Genomic DNA, 22,378 nt, shown 5'->3' with positions numbered 1-22,378 from the left:
GATCCACTGTCTGGCAAGGGTCCTCCTTCTCTTTTGCAGATGGCTGTCTTCTTGTATCCTCACATGAGGGAGCAAAGAGAGGAAGCAAGCTCTCTTCTGTCTTCTAATAAGGGCATGAATCCCATTCGTGAAAGCACTACCCTCATGAGCTAATTAGTTCCTAAAGGCTCCTTCTCCAAATACCATCCCGTTGAGGGGCAGGATTTCAACACGTGCATGGTGGAAGGACACAAATATTCAATCCATAGTGTTCTCAACACCTCTATCAGTAGCCCTTGGCTCAGTTGCTCACTTCCTGCCTCTTGAAACATTCTTGGCTTGCAGAAATCATACTCTTCTGGTTTTCCTCTTCCCTCATGGCCACTTCTTCTCGGTCCCCATTCTGGTTATTCCTCTATTTCCCAACCCCTAAAGTTGGAATGGCCTGCAAGTCAGTCTGTTGTCCTCTTCACTTTTCTATCTGGACTCATTCACTTGCTGATCTTATCCAGTCTCATGGCTTTTATCAGCACCGCACTCTCCCGAGTGAGCCACGGGCCGGCCCCAGTCTCATGGCTTTTAAAAACACCTGTATGGCTTTCAATGTCATACTAATAGCTCCCACATTTTTTTTTCTCTACCCATGAATCTTTCCCTGAACTTCAGACTCCTAAATCCACTTGTTGTCAATTCAGCAACTCCACTTGGATGTCTAAAAGCCATTTCATGTCTAAACTACTAATCTTCTCCCTAAAATCTCTTCCTCCTGTAGTCTTGATTCAGCCCAAAAACATGGAGTAATTTTTTTACCCTTCTCTCTCTCATACCTCCTTCCTAATAGATCACAAATCCTGTCATCTCTGACTTTAAACCATAATCACACCCTCTCTCACCACCTCTTCTGCTACCATCTTGGTTCTCATCTGCATTACTCCAGTAAACCTCCTAACCCCACTTTCAACCTTCATGCCTGTATAGACCATTCTCAGCCAGAGTGAAATATGTCAGATCACCCCCATGCTTAAAACCCTGCTTTTTCCACAGCCCTCCCCATGTAGAAGTCAAAGTCATTACAATGTCTTAAGGTATTTAGCTCCACATTAACTCTCTAACCTCATACTCTCTCCTCTTCCTTTCTCTGCCTTGGTCACACCAAGTGACCTCCCTGCCCTCCCTGGGACACACCAGCTATGCCTTAGAGGCTTTGTACTTGCTTTCTCTGGCCCTGGAACTCGTTTCCCCCAAATATCCATGTCTGCTCTTTCTTTAATGCCACTCTCTTAGTGGAGCCTTCCCTTGCCACCCAGTTGATCTAAACCCTCACTCCTCACCCCTGCTGTTCTTATCCTGCTTTGTTTTCTTCCAAAGTATTTATTGCCATCAACATGATCAACATGATATATGTTTTATTTATTTCTTTATTGGTTATCCATACACACTAAAATGTAAGCTTCAAAAAGTTAAAGATTTGTGTCTATTTTACCCACTATTCTATCCCTAGCACTTAAAAAGCTGCCTGGTACATAGTAGGTACTCAATAAGCTATTCAATTAATAAATCAGCTTTACTCCAACCTCAAAAAAAAAATCTTCTCTAGGGGAGAAAAAACCTGGATACTTGCATTAAATGTCAAAACATTCATGTTAGACTCATGTGAAAATAGTGTGGGCATGAAAATATTGGTCAATTCTGGGGTGGGGGAGGGGACATGTCATTGAAGTAAGTCTTCATCAGGGAGTAAATGTCACCGTTCCCATTCCAGATCGTGTGGCCAGCTGCTCAGTGTTACTGATAGCCCTCTGGAAGATACCTTGGCACCAAATGCATTCTTGTAAGCTATAGAAAAGAGGTTTGTTAAGGCCTCTCACCAACTTCATGGCAGAAGGACATGTCATGGTGGAGTTTAGACCTCTGGGCCAGCCAAACCCCCCTCTGTGACTACCCCTAGTTTCTCAGCATCATATCCTCCTATATGACCTGATGCTACTTTGCCTCCTATCGGGGCTTCTGTGATGTCCAGCAGCTCCTTCTATGTCCCCAAGCATGGATAACGGTAAGTCTTGGTGAGTTAATAACCTGTGGCCTGAACGATGATCATGGGCAAAGCCAGTGGATGGATGAATTTTTATTCCCCCCTCCGCCCCGAACACACACAGTAGCTTCAAACAGCTTTGCTGGATATATCCTGTGATACAAACCAATCAGCTTATTTCAAAGTTGTGACCACCTCAGTAACTCACCCCCTGATATTTCCTCTCCCTCTTTCTCTGTCTTACCTCCTTTTCCCTCATTCCTACTTCCCTGAAACTATACTTCCCTAGAACTTCACTTTTTTCTAGAGAAGCCAGACTAATAGGAGTGCAAAAGATAATGTTGCTCTCCCACTCATCAACTTTGAGAAGGTGGTGGGATTTTAGGAACATACTGAAAGATGAGTTTTGTTGGAGAGTGAAAGAAGGATTTAGTACTTATCTGTGAATCTTCATAAGTCCCTTAGTTTCTAAGAGCATGTTAATGCCCTCCTGTGTAAGTTGTGAACCAGTAGTGCCTGTCTCGCCTCTGTCACCTGATTGTAATGAGACTTACATGAGATAACATATGGGAAAGGGCTTGTAAACTATTTATTTTATGCCCATACATAGTACAGCGAACTCTACTCTTTTATCTGTCTAGCTTATCTTCTGTAGACAATGACCCCTTCCTACCACCCTGCATCTAATGATCACCCTAGAAACATAATAGAATAAAATATCATTCCACATGTGACCAAATTTTATTGGTCTAGGGGTGGACCCTTGGCCCAAGATAGCAATTAAAATCCTTCTTCAGGTACTGGGATTTGGGCCAAGGCAGTCTTTCTCTAGAAATTTGGATTCAGAGATTTTTAACTCAGAAGCTGTTGGCCCCTTTGCTTCTTTGTACATTGAGAAAAAGCAGATGCTAGTCTGAAAGAAGAGAGAAGAAGAAAGTAGACCTGTAGAGTAAAGTAAAGGTCAGAGACACAGAAAGGGTCCTGTTAGCATTTGAGCTCCAAGTTTCAGGTGGTACCTAGGGCCAATTGCCTTCTCATCTTTAGGTTCTATGAGCTAGTCTCATATCTTCATGATAAATTCCTCTTTCTGGTTGAGTTACTGTTGGTTTAATCCAAAAGAGTCTCACTATCCAAAACATTACCTGTAGTGTATGTTGTTAACACTGTGTTGACCTCAACTCAGGCCCTAGAGAGGGTTGGTCACAGGAAGGACACAGCACAGCACACCTCCCAAAGAAGCCACTTTATATCTGTGCAGGAAAGACTTCTAATTGTTTCCCCAGAAAACAAAAAATACAACTTATGCATCACGTAAACATGTAGCTAAGTGAGAAAGGGAATAGTTGGTCCATAAAGAGAAGAGACAAGGAAAGAGAAAAGGTGAACAATTTTTTTGTGGCAGGGGCAGTGGCAGAATAACACTGCCTACACTGCATATTAGGAAAGCAGGCTTTGTTTCCTGCATATGAAACATCATCTGAGAATATGCCTTCTTTTCCAGGCAACTAGAAAATATCAACAAAGCTGAGCTTTTTTTCTCATTCTCAGGTACACACCCAGGTCTTAATGTTTCCATATATATTTGAGTCCACACTGTAAGAAATCTCCACTTCTTGGATGCAGGAGAACAGCCAGAAGCTTAGAAGAATTTGCACTATGAGTTGCATAACATAAAATTATAGTACTTATTCTACAAAAAAGAACACAAAATCTATTTGGGGAGCAGGTTGTGCTCCCATGAAAAGCCAGATAGTAGTGCACACCAGCACCACTCAAGATGGCACTAGACAGTAACTGATAAGTGCCCAAGTATTGCAGATGAAAAGGGTTTCCTGCTCAGAGGAGGAAGGAGACATTCAGTTTTCAAGAGGTCAAGGGAACTTCAAGGAAGAGGCAGAAATGGAACCAGACTTCGAAAAATGAGAAAGACTTGAAAAGGCATGAGCAGAGGTAAAAAGTGAGGAAAATTTGCTGAGGGACAGTAAACAAAATGATTCTGAGATGTCAGATTGCAGATGGCCATTAGTCTGAGGCAAAGGAATACTCCTACTTATTTAGTGAGAATTGTACTTTATCTATGATCATAGCATCTAAGTAAGTCTATGGTATGATGCCCAGTGCACAAAACACACTCAGCTATTATGAGTTTAAAAACTGTGCACAAAATTTATTGCTTAAAACATAGGATGGTGCTAAAAGTAAGCATTCAGTTTAAACACTCAATTCATTGATTTTAAAGGAAACTAGTTTTCACTGGGAATAATATAGAAATATTGCTAAATTTTATTTCTGCAGTTGTTCCTCATGAATGCAAAACCTTCTCACTAAGGCTGGCATAGCTGTCTTAAATCTACACTTGTTTTTTGCTGTCCAGGTACTAGTCTCTTGGGTTTTTATTTATACAGTATTGGGGTAGAGGAGGAGTGATTTGGGCAAGAAGTAGGTAGGATTCATCCCCTCAGTGTGCAAATCACCCAGAGCAGTCAAAAAACTCAGTGTCTCCTGCCATCTTAAGAAAAGGAAATGAATATTTAGTTCACAGCATTGGAGTTAGGCTGAGTTAAGGTCTGTAATCTAAAGCAGAATGGGGTATACATTGTTTGCCGCAAGTTCTCTAGGAGGACTTACTCCCTCCCATGCTCACAGTCTTTCTTACAACCATGTGAAGTTTTGAAGATCTTTCTCCTTTCTCTTCTACCTTGACAATTCCTTCCTCTTCAAAACCTTTTCTGATACTGACAACCATTAATTACTCTGGTATTGCTGGCTAGACCAAATCATTAGCTGGATTTTTCTCTTCTCTCTAATAATCAACATTGATTTAAATGTTAATGTTCCCCTTGCAACTTTCATTAACCTACTATATTGTGGAAGAATCCCATTAAAATTTTAAGTATGCCAAATATGTTGCAAAACTACCAAAGAAGAAAAGTGAGAAACATCCAGGTTATTTGACTGTGGGCTGTTTAGTTAGGGATTAAATTTACCTTAGTTATACTTTTACATCTATAATTTCACAGGTACATTCAACTATCTACAGGTATAGTTAACCATGATGCCATGTTCTTTGTTTACACATAGGGGAACAGCATTTAGAAGGCAGGGCATCCAATTTATTAGCCAGAAACCCTAAATTCTACTTTCTACTATGCAAAGATTTTTATAACCAAAGAGAAACAGAAAACTCAACCAATCAGCTGGCTAATTTGTGGGAGGAGAATAACCTAAAATGTTGCTTGAAATTATTGACTTTATATGGGACCATAAAATCTCAGGATTGGAAGGGATGTCATATGTCAGTGAGTACAATTCACCCTCTGTGGTCATACAAACTGTTATTAAACATCTCTGATGACAGGGAGCTCACTACCTCATAAATAGACCCATTCCATATCAGCACACCTATGGCTGTTAGAAAATCCTTTAATAAAGACATGATCTTGATGAGCCTAGCAAAATCTTCTTAGTTTTTACATTTGTAAAATGAAAATAATATTTTTATGTTGGCTAGATGGACCTAGAACTCAAGGGACAAGATTCATATCTAATCACATAACCTTGAACAAAATGCAACACTGTATTTGACTAATCACTAAGTCAAATACAGGCATTAGGAACATCTCTTAGTAATATTGCATGTCGCCCAGGGGTTCCATGCATCTGTGAATACAAAAGTTTAACTTGCCCTCAGAATGATCAATCATTTGCCAAGTGGTTTATGGAGAATTCTGAGCTCCTTTCAATTTAGACATAAAAAGAGTACCCTGATATCCCTGAAAACATTTTTTCACAAGTAGGCATCATGGGAATTATCAGTTTGCCATGTAGATACAGAAAAAAATTTAAACTCTTGAAGTTTAAATCCTAAGATCTTCATGAATTCTACAGAACATGAATGACATCATGGCATATAGTTTCCTGTATAAAATAAAAAGTGTGAAAACAAGTAGAGAACAGAAAGACCACATTAGATATAGAAGCTGTGTGATTAGCTAGGCACATTCATTAGCTAAATTACTTCATGCCAAACAATAGATTTAGAGGACAGGAAATTTATATTCATTCCTCAGCAAGGTTAGAAATTACTATAAACCATAAACCTATTGTGTTACTTGGGAAAAATTACAACTGCAACCATCAGTCCATGGATGCCAAGTTCAGAAACTTGCTCTCTGTGGAGCAAGGGACAAGATTCATATCTAATCACATAGCCACTACCTCTCTTCCTGGAATGAACCAACTGCCCTCCTACCATCACATCAAAGAACTGGGTGTGCCGGGGAGTCCCCTTGCAGCAGCTGTCCAGACATCCAGGGAACTCACCTTCTAACTTCTTGAGCTGAAGATAACTTGGGCTTGTGGCCTCAAGCACCTGTGAAAGTTGATAAAATCACTTTCTATCAGACCCGGACAAAATAGAACTGGAAAAGTCCCGAAGGAGGGGGACTTATGCTTGCTTGTCTGAAATAAGAACTGTTTCCAAGGGCCTTCTAAAAATCCATCAGAAATCCCTTCACATCTGTCGTGTCCTTCACATATCTCCTGCTTTGCATGAACACACATTTCTGTAAAAAATTCATCATTAGACATTCTTTAGAATTGCAGTAATTCAGATAAGATGCTCCGGGAAGAAACTGTCCAGTAACAGCATCTCCACCAATGAACTGACGACAAATCTGACTTTGAGCCTCCAAAACCAATTAACTCTGTTTCCAAGAAGCTTACATGAACCTCTCTTTTTCCCAATAAAAGCTTTCTTTTACTCTTCCCTCACCAAATGCATTTGTGGTTTGCCATGGTATGCATTCCAGATTATAATCCTATTTTTATTCCTGAATAAACTCAACATATTTGGAGATATTTTTTCTCTATTGTATTTCTTCTAGGTTAACATACCACAATAAACGATTCGGATGGTGAGAGCCATGATTCAGAATCAGAACATCCACTGGAGAGCAGACACCCTGACCAGACGGTCTTCCGGCTGTGTGAGTCCAACCATTTAATTCTAGGGATACTTTTCTCATCCTCAGAGACTGTGCATTAACCATCTCAAATGGAGGAAGAATGAAAGCCTAAAATAAAGATGAAATTATGCAAGAACATGTGATAAATAAAGGAGATACAGGAAGCAGTACAGAGAAATACTATTAAGCTATTATTCATCTCTCATCTGAGGGTAACTAAAATGGATCATTCTAATGAGGATATTGAAATTATGTGTTAAAATTATTTTATAGCCTTATATAATATCATCATATAAATGACTTAATTAGTTTTTAGGTTCATATGGGATCTTCAAGTAATTTTAAACAAATTCTTTTAACATACTTTTATATCTTAGAGAATAACTAATGTCCTTAAGTAAACAACTCTGGAAAGACTTTAGATTCTTTGGGGAGGAAATGAGAAACTTCTATATTAGTCAGAATAAGTACTGTTGTGCTGTGTAATGAAAAAAACAAACTTTTGGCAGCTCGATACAAGTAAAGGCTATTTCTCATTCAGACTCCATATCCAATATGAATTAGCAGGAATCTCATTTTAATAAGAGATTAAGGGTGGCAAAAATTCTAACTGAAGATGCATTTTCAAGATTACTACTACAGGGAAAAGAAGTATGATAAATCACATACTAATGGTTATAGCTTCTACCAAGTAGTGACTTTGCTTCTAATGCTCATAGGGCCAGGTCTAACTTAAGTGGGACATGACATTCAAGCCACCTATTGAAAAATCCCCATTTAAACTGATTCATATCTTGATGCTGTTGAACACAGTATAGTTTAGTGGTTGAAAGCATGGGTTCTCAAATCAAACACCTGTATTTGGAGTAAGGGCCACTATTCACTAGTTATGTGACCATTGGTAAGTAACAACCTCTGTGCCTCAATTTCCTACTAAAGAGGTAAAAGAACACAGCACCTACCCCAAAAGGTTGTTGTAAATCTCAAATAAAACACATAGTATAGCTGAGATGTTTCTATTTGCCAGTGTTCAATGAAAAGTAACTTTGGTTATTTTGATGAGGAGGAGAAGGAAGAAGAGGAAGATACAGAAGACGCAGAGGAAGAGTTGTGCTCCCACCTGCAGATCCGGAGCTGCAATACCCTAAAATGAACTTCAGTCATTCAACAAATATTTGCGAGGCTCAATGCCAAGTGCTAAACATATAATGGTGAGCAAAAGAGGTACAGCTCCTGCTGTTTTGGATTTTATAGCCCAATAGGACATATATAAGAAGATAACTGGCTCAAGCCAGTCTCCCTGTTTTTAAGATGTCCTCATCAGTGCATTGTGTTAACTGTTCTATGCTTAAAGCATCTTGGCATACATACATCTGTCACCGGCCCTCTGATTGCTTTCATGTTCATACCAAATGTCTACCCTGGCCTTGCAGAATCTTGATGCCCACTGTCTCCAGCTACTGGCAGGTGTGTTTGCAAGCCTAGGCCCCCAGCAGTACCACACTTCATGGCTTTGCACACATGGCCTAGCCTCTTGTCCTATGCTGCTGCTGCCCCAAATCTCTGATAACACAAACCAGAGTGTTTGAACAGGAGGGAATGACAGAAGACCTCTTCTGTCCTAAACTTCTATTCTCTTAGAGGGTAGAAGGAACAAGGAAGGAAGTAAAAAAAAAAAAAAAAATGGAGAAGGAAAGGAAAAAGCAGGAGGTAATTACTGTCAGATGGAGGAATGCCTAAAAGTTAGAAAGAAATTTAAAAATCAAAAAAAGTACATTACTTCTTGCTTTACCCTGTACCAAGTCTTGAAGTGTTCAAAGGGTTATATCAGAATATGTCACTAGCTGCCTGCAGGATCCCATTGTGAAAAAAAAAATCAAAGGGCTTGGGGCCACATGGTTAGAGTGGCAGTGCCTGTTGGTTACTGACTTCCCCCTCTTGCACTTTGAACATTTTTTGTGTTATTTTTAGTAGTAGGTAATTAGATGTCAGAAATCACTTTATACTACCTGAGAACCAATCCTAGATCAAATGAGTATGTTCTTTCTTTCCCTCATCAGTTGTTAGAGCTCAAGTTTATTGTCATGTGTGGATCCAAGAAAGAGAGTAGAATCTCAAAGGTAACCTTCCCTTGCAATAATTGTTCACTAATTTTGCTTTCAAAAGTGTGTCTAAGACAAATGTTCATTTTCAAGTCTGCAATAATCAGTACCTGGTAATCATTAACATATATTTAATTAATCTTTACATGCTTATATTTGGAAAGTACATATAATTTTAAAAGTCTTTCCCCTAAACTTGAAAATATGTATCAATATACATAACAATCAAACAGATCAGCCCACTTTCATTGTTAAATTCAGTGCCACATAGATGCTTACATAGGAGAATCACATCATAAATATTCCAAAGAATTAATTGATCTCATTGAATTGAATCTGAGACCAATAAACTGTAATACCTTCTGCTGCCCTAATTGTATGTGATGTTGTAAGTGATCAACTCCATGTGATGGATGTGTATAGGCTGAGATATTTCTATTTGTCTCGCATTTTTATGACCTCTAAATTCACTTAAACTTTAAAATGCAATTAAAATACAGCATAATCAGGATTTAGAAAAAAACAAGCTTTCAAAAATCAGCACAGATGTGGGTTTTGGAAGATTTAGGCACTCTGAATTCACCAGCTATATATTTTTCAGAAGACCTCCCTAGTGATTGCCATAGAATTATTAACAAAATACAGAGGCCCTGGAGCTTGTTAAATGCTTATGAGTGATTTGGCTTGAAAGATTTTTGCAGTCCTCATTTGCATTGTAAAACTAACTTCAGCTCTAAGCTTAGCGAAAAGTTTCAGAGGCTTTGACATGGCAAGTTGCCATGAGAATATTTTCCCTGTGGGGAAGTGAAATCAAATGTGCTAATTAAGGGTGCTTAATATCCCTCAAAATTAATTCTTTGTTACCTGCAGTGGTTTAATTATTCCCTTATGGAAAGCTTAGAAATGCCTTGCATCTTTAAATAGCAGTGGGCCACTCATGGATATTGAGTCAGCAGCCACTTTGAAAGTATTTCTCCTACTCATTGGCTACCAAGCGGTGGCCAGAGAGAAAGACTTTAGATGTCACGACAAAACGGCAACACAAACTTGTGTTTTGCAATATCAGTTTCATTGATGTCATCATACTTCAAATAAAAGAATCTTATGGGAAAAAACTTTACAACAATAAAAAATGAAGGGAGAGAAAGGGTTGTAATAAACACCAGGCAATTCTAACCAAGCTCTACCCACCAGAGCTGTCAGCTTATACTGACACTTTAGCCACAAGCAAGCAGCCTGCCCTTTCCACAAAAGTAAAAACCAAATGTCATCAGAGGATATTGGTTGAACTTGAGAGATAACCAACCATATACATGTATGAAACTATTTATTTTAAGTAGTAGACTTGAGTGTTATCCAGGCAATCATTGTTTCTTCTGGAATTCTTGGATCACGTAGCTCCATATAGCTATAAAAAGCTCTAAATTTAGGTACATATCTTCAGCTCAAATGTCACTTTCTCTGTAGCCAACTCTGACCATACAATCTAAAATTGCTACCTAATCCCTCTATCAAATCAAATTTTATTGTCTTTGCATCACTTATGGCCATCTGAAATCTTCTTGTGAGTTTACTTATTTACTTGTTTGTTACTGTCCTACTACCTGGAGCATGTGGCTCAGGGAGGGCAGGGCCTGGGCATCTTGGTCACAGTTCTACCCCGCACCTTGGGCAGTGCTTGACACATGGTGGCAGTTCAGTAAATCATTGCTGAATGAGTGAAATGCAGATTTTTTTAAAGTGTCAAACTTCTCTCTAGCAATCAAAACAAGAGATTTATTCTAGAATCTGAGCTAGGAAAGTGGCTGGATATCTTGTGGAGGAAACATGGGCTCAGGTGTTTAATCAGAATAACTGTGCATGGACCTGAAGTCACACACACACACACACACACACACACACACACACAAACCTTCGCACTGAAGCTGTGCATCTCAGGTGAGTTAAACCAGAATCTGTCAAAGTGTAGTCCAAGTTGAACATTTGGCAGGATTAGCTAACAGCACTTTCAGTGTTATTCATTCTCCCGGGATGGAATGTTCTCAGCTCAACTCTTTTCTGTGCTGTGCCTACACAAAATCTATACATTCTCATTTTGGGTAGATTTAACAAGTGCTAATAGACTACCCCTTAAATACTTTGGGAACAAGAAAATGCTGCAGTGCTTCAGGGCAAATGGGCAGCTCAGTGCTAACAGGATCTAAAATAGGCAAGCTTAAGTGCTGATACATACATAATTCACATTAATGCACTCTTCCAAGCCTGCAGGTGTTTTCTAGGGCTGGGAACCCCCTTAGCGTCTCCATATCTAGGGCCCAGGGAGGTCAGGTGAGGTTCTATTCACTTCAATTCTTTGAGGCTCCCAGGATATTAAAATAATAGTAAAATGGCTCTCCAGAATTACAAAATTGACCATTTTAGAAACTTTTAAAATTAGTGTTATTAACACACACAGACACAATGCAATATACTTGTGCCATCATAAGATAATGCAATATACTTGTGCCATTACACAATGCAATATATTTGTGCCATCATAAGATAATTATAAAATCTGTTTAAAAAACATGAATTATAGAGCACAATGGGTGGGTAGAGTCTAGAACATACACTTAAGGCTGGTGTGGAATATCTTCTCCCTCTTGAGCTGTCAGTGAATCTCTGAAGTCTAGAACTAATCCCATGTTGACATATATTTGAAAAGTCAATTGTCTACATTTTAGGCACTTCATAAACTTAGGAAGTCTAGACCAAATGCCCTGAGCAGGCCTCTGCCTCCTGGCCCCAGGGCCTGCCTGTGTCCTGATGTACGGAATCCACCTCTATGCTCCTTTTACTCCTCTCTCCTGTTAACTTTGCTCAGGCCACAGAGTCAAGGAGTTTATCCTACTGCCTTGGTGAAAGGTTTGCATTGGTATGCAAGTATGTATTATCTCCTTAATTAATTTTAACTTACTTAAATATGGGAATATGGTTTTCTATGACTATTATAATGCCCTAATTCAGTGGTCAACCAATAGCTGTTTTGTGATCGATGCACTAACTTCCAAACTGCATGCCAGAGCTACTCAAAACCTGAAGGGAAACATGGCAGCCCATGTCGAATTAGACAGTTTGTAAATCGTAGTCAGTTCGAAAGAAGAAATTTTTACTGAGGCAAAAAGCCTGCTTTATCTTCTCCCAACATCTGATTTCACCTGTTCTAACCTAGCAGGCAGCACAGAGTCATCTGCACAGGCTTTCCAAGGTTAGCCAAGGTAAACAGATACTATGGTCACCGCAGGCATTGCTTTTCTGGACTCCAGACCATTCTCAGAAATGCAAATTAACTAGGACTCAACTCTCCATAGATCTCAGTAAAAAAAGATCTCTGTAGTATTAAAATTGAATAACAAACCATCTAGAAAAATTTCATGTCTTTGGCTTTAAATAATGGGAATTTGTTTCCATTTTTAAGGCTAGACATTTGTTAAGAGGTGAACAAATGCTACTGCAGAGGCCCAGGGAAAAGGCTATAACTGGAAGGTGACCGTCCCCCCTTCCCCCGCCCCCAGGTCACCTTCAGGCATGTGGTGCATTTGCTCTCCTCCCACACACATTCTTCCCCCTGCAAACCTTTGCCCTCTCTAGGAATGACTGCCAGTGGCCAACATTTGGCCTCTGGTTGGGAATTTAAGCACAAATCTCAGCCTTTCTTTTCCCACACCATTGGAAAATATAAGTAATATGAGAGCCACCCAAAAGACAAAGCCACAAAAATCCAACTCAAGGAAACAAAATAGAATCCTGAAGGTGAAAGATGAGGCTTCCATGGATTTCTGCCCAGTGAGTCGTCTGGCCCTCCCTTTGGGCTGCCCTAACCATCTTGATAGTATGCAAGGTGGATGCAGAAGACCTGTCCATTAGAGGAGCTGCCTTGTGTCTGAAATACCTACATGATTCTGCCTCTCCTCTATACACCAGCCTCTGCATGGCTCTCCCCATCTACAGGGCAAATCCAGACTCCTTCGTGGTCAAGCAGGGGCCTTCACAATTGGCTTCCATCTCTCTTTACTGATCCTTCTCTTGAGGTCCTCACCCAAACCATCTAAATTTCTACCCTTCCCCCAACAACTCAACCTCCCTCTCTCTTCAACATGCATTTTAACAGGCCTTTCTTTTCTTCTTTTTTTTTCCTTTACACTATTTCCTCTTATTTAGAATCCCTTTCACACTCTTCCTTCTCTCTTTATCAAAATTGTACTTGTAAGCTAATTTCCATCTCAAAAATCACCTTCTGGAATTTTTCCTAGATCTCATCCAAGTTAGAATTAATCTCTCCTGATGGGTGTTACCAGAGGATCCTCAGATTCCTCCCCACCACACATGTTGTCTTTTCCATTAAATCTCTGGTTCCCTCCAGGCAAGGGCTAGTTCTTACTTTATTTCCATCACCCAGGGCCTAGCACAGAGTTGCACACATGGTAAGTGTTTTGTAAATTTGGTCTAATTGGATTTCTTAGGAAAACAACAGCTTAACAGCTAGTTTGGAGTAGGAGATGGTTGATAAGAAGTGTGTAGGAGTTCAGGAGTAAAAATGCTTGGGTCTAAATCCCAGTTTCACCTCTTACAAGCTATGTGGCCTTGGACAACATTCCATGTCATTAAACCTGAGTTTCCTCATCTGAAAAAACGGGGTATTTTACATACATACATAACAGTAACAGTATTTTACATGCATATATATATAACATACATAGCACACAACTGTTGGAAGAACTAAATGAAAGCATTTAGCACAGTGCCAGCCCTTAGTAAGGATTCAATATATGTTACTTCTCTATCCCTGTATCTTCTGGTTCCTCTTTCCTCTTCCTCCCCCATCTCCTCCTGCTCATCAGTGCTACCACCACTATTACTACTACTATCACTATTATTATCCTAATACCACAAGGGAAAGGCCAGCTGGGGAACATAAAGCTTTCTGCCACCTGTCCTGCAGCTGGGTTACCAAGTCTGGGTGACATTACTTAGGAAGAACTTCCCTTCTTGCAAAGAGCTCTGAAGCTGTGATCAAAACATGACCTTGATATATTGATAGAGTAGAGAGAAGCCTGGGAAAACTTTTTTTCACAGCTTTGAGCAGTGTACAAAAAGAGAATTTGTCTTTAGATGAACCCCTCTTTTGTTCTGGGAAAGCTACCTCATTGTTCTTTGAGACATAGAAATGAAAATAAATGTCCACCCATCATTTTGGCAGAAACCAGGAGGTCACCAATAATCAGAAGACCTGTATGTTCAGCCCTGGAAGTCAGAGATGACATTTGGTATGTTTTGTATTATTGAGCTGAACTTCTTCCTGTAGACTTTATTGCAGGTTTTTGGTGGAAAGGAAAAAGATAAATGTTCCTTACCCTTGCAAGAGTGAGTCTGGAGACCCAGGCTGAATTATGACTTGATGTAGACAGCATAAGGGTGGGATGGGGTGAATTGGCTTGCATCAGTGACAGGAATTGAAAATGATGCGGGACAGAACTGTCACTCTCTGGGAAAGGCAAGGCTGCTTTTCTGCCTAGGTGGCAAGACAGAGTGTGGCTCAGCTCCCCTCTTGCTCCCCCAGCAGCTGTCGCTGGTGTTGTCAGAAGTCCCACCATCAGCAGAGGAAACAAAGACATGGTAGCTGTTACATGGAGGACCAATGGGTTTGTGGGCACTTGAGACACACCCCTTGAGGAACTACAGAAATTGTGGGAAAGAATGGGAAATATTTGGGAGAAAACAGTGAGGTCAAGGGCTTAAATTATTAGAGGTTTGAGCTCCTGTAATTTGGACATTAAAATTATTGTGATATATTACATTGCCCCACTCCAGGTTTGTATAGTCTTTGGCATGGTTTTTATAATAGAAAATGAAATCAATAGTTTTAAATTTATTATTTAAAAAAAAATTTTTTTTTTCCTGATCGGTAAGGGGATTGCAACCCTCAGCACGGTGTGGTCTGCACCACGCTCAGCCAGTGAGCGCACCGGCCATCCCTATATAGGATCCAAACCCGCAGCCTCGGCGCTACCAGCACCGCACTTTCCTGAGTAAGCCACAGGGCTGGCCCTATTTTTTAAAATTTAAAGCAGGAAATAATTTGAGGTGGGAGATAGTGTAACAGTGATTTTTTTTTAAGAAGATGGATTCTGGAAGCCAGCAGACTTCTATCTTGACTTTTTTTTTTTTTTTCAAGTTGCATGATCACAAGCAATTTATTAATCCTCTTTAAGCCTCTGTTTTTTCATCTATAAAATATAGGTGTATGACAGATTGTATTTTCTGAAAGATGGCTACACCAATATATATTCCATCCACATGCTGTTCTCATGAAGTACTGACATTCCTTCATCAAGAGATGGAGTCTATATTCCCCTTTTCTTGAATCTTGGCTGAATTTTGAAACTGCCTCAACCAAAATAATGTGCCACAGTGATGTGATTTCCAGCTAAGTCATAAAAGGCAATGGCCTTCCATCTGGTGCTTTCTCTCTCCCTCTTTCTCTCTTTCAGGACACTTGCCTTTGGAACCCAGTCACTAGGTTGTCAGAAAGTCCAGACCCCATGGAGGCCATATGTGGTTGTCCCAATCAACATCCCCATCTAGGCCCCCAGCTGACAGCAGCATTAACCACCCAGACATGTGATCATTCCAGGGCCCAGTCTTCAAGTTCTCCAGCTGAGACCCCAGAATCATACTCACTGTGTTCTACCTGAATTACTGGCACACAAAACCTTAAGAGAAAATAAATTATTATTGTTTTTTAAGCCACTAAGTTTTGTGGTAATTTGTTATATAACAATGGAAAAGTAAAATAAGGGGTAATCATACCTAACACATGGAGGTGTTATGAGAATTTTAAAAATAGTATAATGTTTAATACAGCAGTAAGTTCTCAATAATGTTTCATATTTTTATTATAACAAAAAAGCCAATTACTAAGCAAAGCTCTCTTAACAGGTAACCAGGAGAAAGCGAGACTGAAATGCACAAAGAACTGAGTTAGGAGCAGAGGTCTGTGGGGTTAGTGCTTGAATCAACAGTCATGCATAAACTTTGTTTTTACTCCTCTAGAAGAGTTCCTCTTAAAACTCCAGCAGCCAGAACCTCAGGATGGAAGAGATAATCTATTTGTTGGGGCCACTGTCATGTCTGGGGCCCTCACAATTGTTAGCCATATTGTGGCAAGCACCAGTCTTTAACAGAAGCTAGCTAGCTTCTGTATGGAATTATAATGATCTCTCCAGTCGATAACCCTCCAAGTAACCGATCATGTGCTGATCTAATATTAGCTTCTTAGAATCTTTCAGTAAGCTATCAACCTGTTATGAAGCCCTTCTGTAAAGTCAGACTGCTTTAATGGGAACTTGGGGATATGCCAAGCTTGTCCTGCATCACTAAGGTAATTGCAACTCCATCATTCTCAGAATTTGCTCTATTTTCCAGAACCATCCATAATTTTGATATAGATAGGTATGGGCCATTGAATATATTCCTGGGTTTCCCAAAGACCAAGGATTTCAACAGGAAAGGTAAGACAGTGGCACATTTCTACTTCTAACCTTTTTTGCAACACACATAAAAAGTATGTATAGAATGTTATAAAGTCAGTTATGAAATAAGGACAGTGAAAATCATCTGGGAACTATACCTTGTGTTTTTGTTTGTTCCTGAATATGTGCTGTGTAAAATTTGTGTCGGGCCTTAAAAACTAAGGCCACCTTAAGTGACATTACAAGCGGTGCCATTATGGGCCCACAAGGGTGTATTAACGTGGCAACCTAAGATGGCGCCGGGAGGAAGTAGGGTGGGAGTGTCTGCGGGAACCTTGCCTTAGCCCTTATTGGCCAAATACACACTTCTACGCTCGTGAACACTGCCTGATTGCAATAGCTAGGCATTGAGACAGGATGCATGCTCTCATAACCTTTAAGCTGGTTGGAGAATGTAAAAACCTCCCTTCCCCATTTGCCTTTAAAAGCAAGTGCTTGTGTGATAATAAACAGAACTGCTTGACAGAACCCCCCCGCCCACGTCTGAATGTCCTTTAACGGGCTGGTTGGGGCCAGCGGCTGTGCTCACCTCTCTTCACAGCTCTCTCCCCCCGTCTCCTCCTAATGGGGACTGGAGGAAAACAGGCATCTGGGCCATTTGCTCGCCCACCAAAAGGAACGAGGCTAGGGCTGTTCGGGTTGGCCGGCGGCAGACCTGACAATTTGGGATTCACAAAGATTATAAACAATTATTTCATAAGCAATGATGTGAAAAGAGAGGCAAGACTTTAATGATTGTGTCTCTGGTACAGTAGTGGAGGAGATGGTTTTTAGGTTAAATGTCATTTTAACATCTTCTAAATCATCCTTGAATTCTGCTGATGTTCCACATACTAGTAAAATTAGATACCTCTTAGTGAGTGCATTTTCTTGTTCCAAGCCCTGTACTAACTTAATAAGAGGAGCTGGCCTGTCATCCAAAGACTGTGGCTTGCCCATTACATGGTGTTGCCTCTCTATTGTTGGCTGTTGGCTGAAGTCACTTCTCTACTCTGCATGTCTGAAGGCTGTCACCCTTCAAGATTTAGCTCAACTGTTAACTCCTCTTAGGTAGTTTTCTTCTCGCCATGCCCTTTCCCCATCCCCATATGAGGTACTCTCTCACTCCTCCCTAAACTTCTATAGCAACTCTGTCCAATAGAAATAATGCCAGCCATGTATGTAGTTTTGAATTTTGTAGTACCACATGAAAAAACTAAAAAAAGAAGTGAAATTAATTTTTATTATATACTTTAATCCAATATATTCCAAATACTATCACATCAACATGTAATCAATATTAAAAATATTGAGATGTTTTGTGTACTTTGCACTAAATCTTCAAAATCCAATGTGTATTTTACACTTATGGTGCATCTTATTTCAGACTGGCCACATTTCAAATACTCAATAACCAATTAACTATGGCTGTTCTATTGCATATCACAGTTCTGTTGCATTTAGCATTTTTTTTTTTTTCTGTGACCGGTAAGGGGATCATAACCCTTGGCATGGTGTCGCCCACACCGCGCTCAGCCAGTGAGCTCACCGGCCATTCCTATATAGGATTCGAACCCGCTGCCTCCATGCTCCCAGCGCCACACTCTCCCGAGTGAGCCACAGGGTTGGCCCAGCATGTTTTGTTTCTATCTTTTGAAAATGTAAGTTTCTTAAAGTCAAGAAATGGGAGGGGACATTTTTGTATTTCCCCAGATCCCCAGAATGGTATGCATAATAAATGTTTAAGTCAATGTGTGAGTTAAGAAAACAAGTTACTGTGCCTTACTGAATTCCCGGAAGGGAAGTATCTGTACCACATCAAGGCATAGGTAGTTCTGACAAAGTGAAAGGCATGTGTGCACAGTGGAGTCTTAGAAGTTGCAAGTTGCTCTGAGGGCTGAAAAACATCCTTGAGGTCAAAGTTATGAAAATGACAAGGAAGAAAAAGAGAGATTGCTGTGGGGGTTATGAAAACAAGAAGATGCAACAAAGCACTAGGCCACTTTTTGGTTAGCATTTGAAAAAAGAAAACGAGACAGGCAATGATGAGAGGGTACCAAGCCACTCAACTATCTGAAAAGAATAGAGCAATAATTGACACTTCAGTGTAAAAAAGATTATTTAAAGCTCTCCAGTGTGGCTTACATGTTTGAATAACACCTTTAGCAAATAATTCTGGGATATAAAGGTGGTATATTTGAAAAAAATAACTTTTTTTTTTTTTTTTGGTCACTCAGGTTATATCTGGTTGACTCAAAATCAAAGAGGTAAAACCCAGTTTTAAAAAACAGTTATTAATTAACATTTGTAGTGGATTGGATTATGTCTCCCCAAAACTCCCTGAAGCTTGAATTGTGTCCCCCAAGTTTTATGTATTAGAAACTTAGCCCCCACTGTGACTGTTAAGAGGGCAGGAAATCTTGTTATGGTAACTGAAAGGTGGAGCCTTGAAGAGGTGATTAGATTGTAGGACCATGCCATAGTGAATGAATTAAAAATGGTGGTCAGGGTGTGATTCTGAGGGCTTTAAAAGGACAGTGCATGAGGAATTCTCTCTCTCTCTCTCTTTCTCTCTCTCTCTCTGCTTCTACCATCTTGCAATGTGAGATCCCTGGGTCACTGTCACCACACCAGATGGAGTTTGGACTTCTCACCCTGAGAAGATGTAAGCAATAAATTTCGTTTTCTTTATAAATCACCCAGTTCCATATATTTTGTTATAAACCACAGAACTGGGCTAATACAATGTCCTAAGAAATTGCCCACTTTTTGTTTTTTTTCAATGAGTAGCTGTTAAAATATGAGACTACAGCTTCACAGAATATTTATTTTATTGTTTGTGAGTTTATGCTATGTCATTTCCCAGGAGACTATGACAGTTAGTGGCGATCCTAAAATACCTTACATTTGTGTGGAACTTCACAGTTCACTTTCTTACGTGTTATCTCATCTTGATGAAAATCTCCAGGACATGTTGTGTAGCTCCCACGGATCTTCTGCCAAGGATTCTTGAGTTGATAAAATCAAAGTCTCAGACTGTTGATTTTGGAAGTCATGTTAATTCATACAGTTTCAAAATGATTAAAACTCAGTCTGTTTTAAAACCCTAGCCCCCCCTTTAAGTACATGCAGGTCTTTCAGTACACACAGGTCAACTCAATGCAGTAAATCCTCAGGTGCTGGCTCTGCAGGCTGAGATGATAAGGTTTTGAAAAGGCATTTTACTGTTTCACTTTTATTTCCAGCAAAAACTTGCAAGACTAAGATCATCACCAGCCAAGGGCCACTAGTAAAACATAATGCGACCCAGCTTTTGTTTTTCATTGTCAGGAAACATTCTTCCTGAAATGTCATCCTCATAGTTATTATCATTTAAGAAGAGGCCTGAAACAGGGGAGGAAGGCTCTGGGCACTGTTGGCTGGACCAAGGCTTTATCTACAATCTGCACACAGCTGGCTGAGAAGGACCCCTTGTCGCTGGAGTCTCTTAGTGCTGTCACTATAAGGCCAAGTAGCACATTCTGCTCAAAAGTTCACCAATAGGAACTTAATGGTTGGTAACAGAAAAACACAATATAGTGCTGCTGCTTTTCTCTTTTTCAAATCTCATGCTAATTTATGTTTAAATCCTTAGAAGAATCTAGAGATAAAGCAAGTCTTCTCCCCTGACATGGTCATCAAGAGGAGAGTGTGGATTGGGTCACTATATTCTCTCTCTACCCAATATAGTTGATGGTTTTAAAGCTCTCCCTCCCTCAGCATTTGAAATGGGCCATGAAACTTTCAGTCAATATCAACCCAAGATGTTTTGGTTGTAAGAACAGAGCCATTTTCTAAAGGTGTCTATGTATATAAAAGGAAGAAAAGTATGTTGTATAAAAAAATAAATAGCATTCTAAATTCCACACTGATGGATCTTTAGTAACCAACAGGTTGGGATGGGGGCTAGGCTAGAAGGCTGGGAGAAAGTAAGAGAGGGCTTTAGGGTCATGGTTTATAATCTTGCTAGATGAAACACCTCATTTTCATAACAAGTACTTTAGACTGCCACCATGATTCTCCTAAAATGAAATTCAAATAAGCTTTTAAAAAATCTAATATACTTCCCTAACTATAATATAAAGGAGGAATAAAAGGGCAGCAATTTACATAATACATAAAAATATGTATTCAACATACAAATGCTTGACCAGGAAGACACTAGAAAATATATAATGAAGGCGTCAGATGCCGTGCTATCCACAGAGTCCAGCAAGTGCAGCTGCGACAGTCAACCCTGAACCCTTGTGTGTTGCACTGACAACACCACAAGCACTACTGCCATCCCCAGGGATGTGAAGTCCCTGAGTAGTGAAGGACTCCTGGGGAGGTTCCAAACCAAATGCCATGTTCCCTCAAAAAGTCCCAAATATTTTGTTGTTATATGTAAAACAGAGTCAGATTCTAGGCTCAGCTAATTATAAACAGGATTTTTTACCTACATGAATGTCCAGGACACATTTGGAAATGGCATGAGACTCCAGACAATCCTCATTGTATGGGACTGTCCTGCACATTACATCTTTGCTCCCTTCCAGCTGTCAGCATTCCCCCCTAAACATTGCAGCATCCAGAACTATCACCACAAATCCCTCTGTGGGCAAGACCCATAGGGAAAGAAGGCCTACTAACATGGCTGGAGGCAAGGTTCTAAGAAGACAAGCAGTGAGCAATTCCCAGAGAGCCTTTGCATTCTATTTTAATATGTTTTCTGTTTTATACTATGCTGAATTCTCCCATTTTTAGCCCGAAGTCTTCAGCAAAGCTGGAGAATTAGGCTTGGATATGGTCGGTCACGAGCAACAACCAAAATCATGCTATAAAGCTAGTTTGGTAAAGGCCTCACCATTTCTGCCACAGAGCACAGACCAATCAGTGTGTCCAGTTGCCACTACTGCTAGAATTTCTGCTGTCGGTGACTAGGAAACTGAACGCAGCTGTCTCCACAGGCATCACCCTCAACTGCTTGAGGACTGCACTGTCCCTGCTTCTCCACACCCCTGGCTTTCACTTCAAAGTGGGGTGAATGCATCTGATTGGCTCAGCCTTGGTCATGTGTCCTCATCTTAACTGAAAGGCAGTCCTGGAGAGTCTGATCATCTTCAGCTTCCATGGTGGGAGGCAGGCTCTGCTTCCTTCAAACACAGCAAAGTGGTTTGGGTGCTAAGCAGCCTAAAAAATGGCTCATGCCCACTCTAATTAGCTGGCCAAATTAGTTCTACAGAACAAAAGTACCATGGGATTTGGAGCAGAGAGTGATCATGCTGAGGAGGTATGGATAAGAAAGACTTTAGACAGGAGGGAGATTTGATCAAGTCTTGAAGGATGAGGAAACCCTTCCAGGTAGGTCTGTGAGTAGGAATAAGAGAAGGATTTCTAGACATAAATGGAAGGACATGAACAAGAATGCTAACCTGGGAAAACAAGTACAGGGCTAGGAATCCAAGTTCACCAGAGCTGAAAGGTCATGAGAAGTCAGTGAAAGAGAAGACTAGAAAGGGCAGGAATGGCATTGGGGAATTGCTAAGGGTTTGGTATCAGTGGTATGAGGTAATCCAAGGGCTGTTTGATGCGGGTATCTGCATATCTTTTGTATTTACTTTCATTGCTTTATCAAAGAATAATGTCTTTGGCAATTTGAATCTCAGTCTTTGAGAGAACAGAACTTTTTTTATGAATTGCTAGGAGTCTTCAGGTTTTCATTTGTTT

Source organism: Cynocephalus volans, chromosome 1 (genome assembly GCF_027409185.1).
Source record: "Cynocephalus volans isolate mCynVol1 chromosome 1, mCynVol1.pri, whole genome shotgun sequence".
Classification (NCBI taxonomy): Eukaryota; Metazoa; Chordata; class Mammalia; order Dermoptera; family Cynocephalidae; genus Cynocephalus; species Cynocephalus volans.
Note: the sequence above shows the minus strand (reverse complement) of the source record.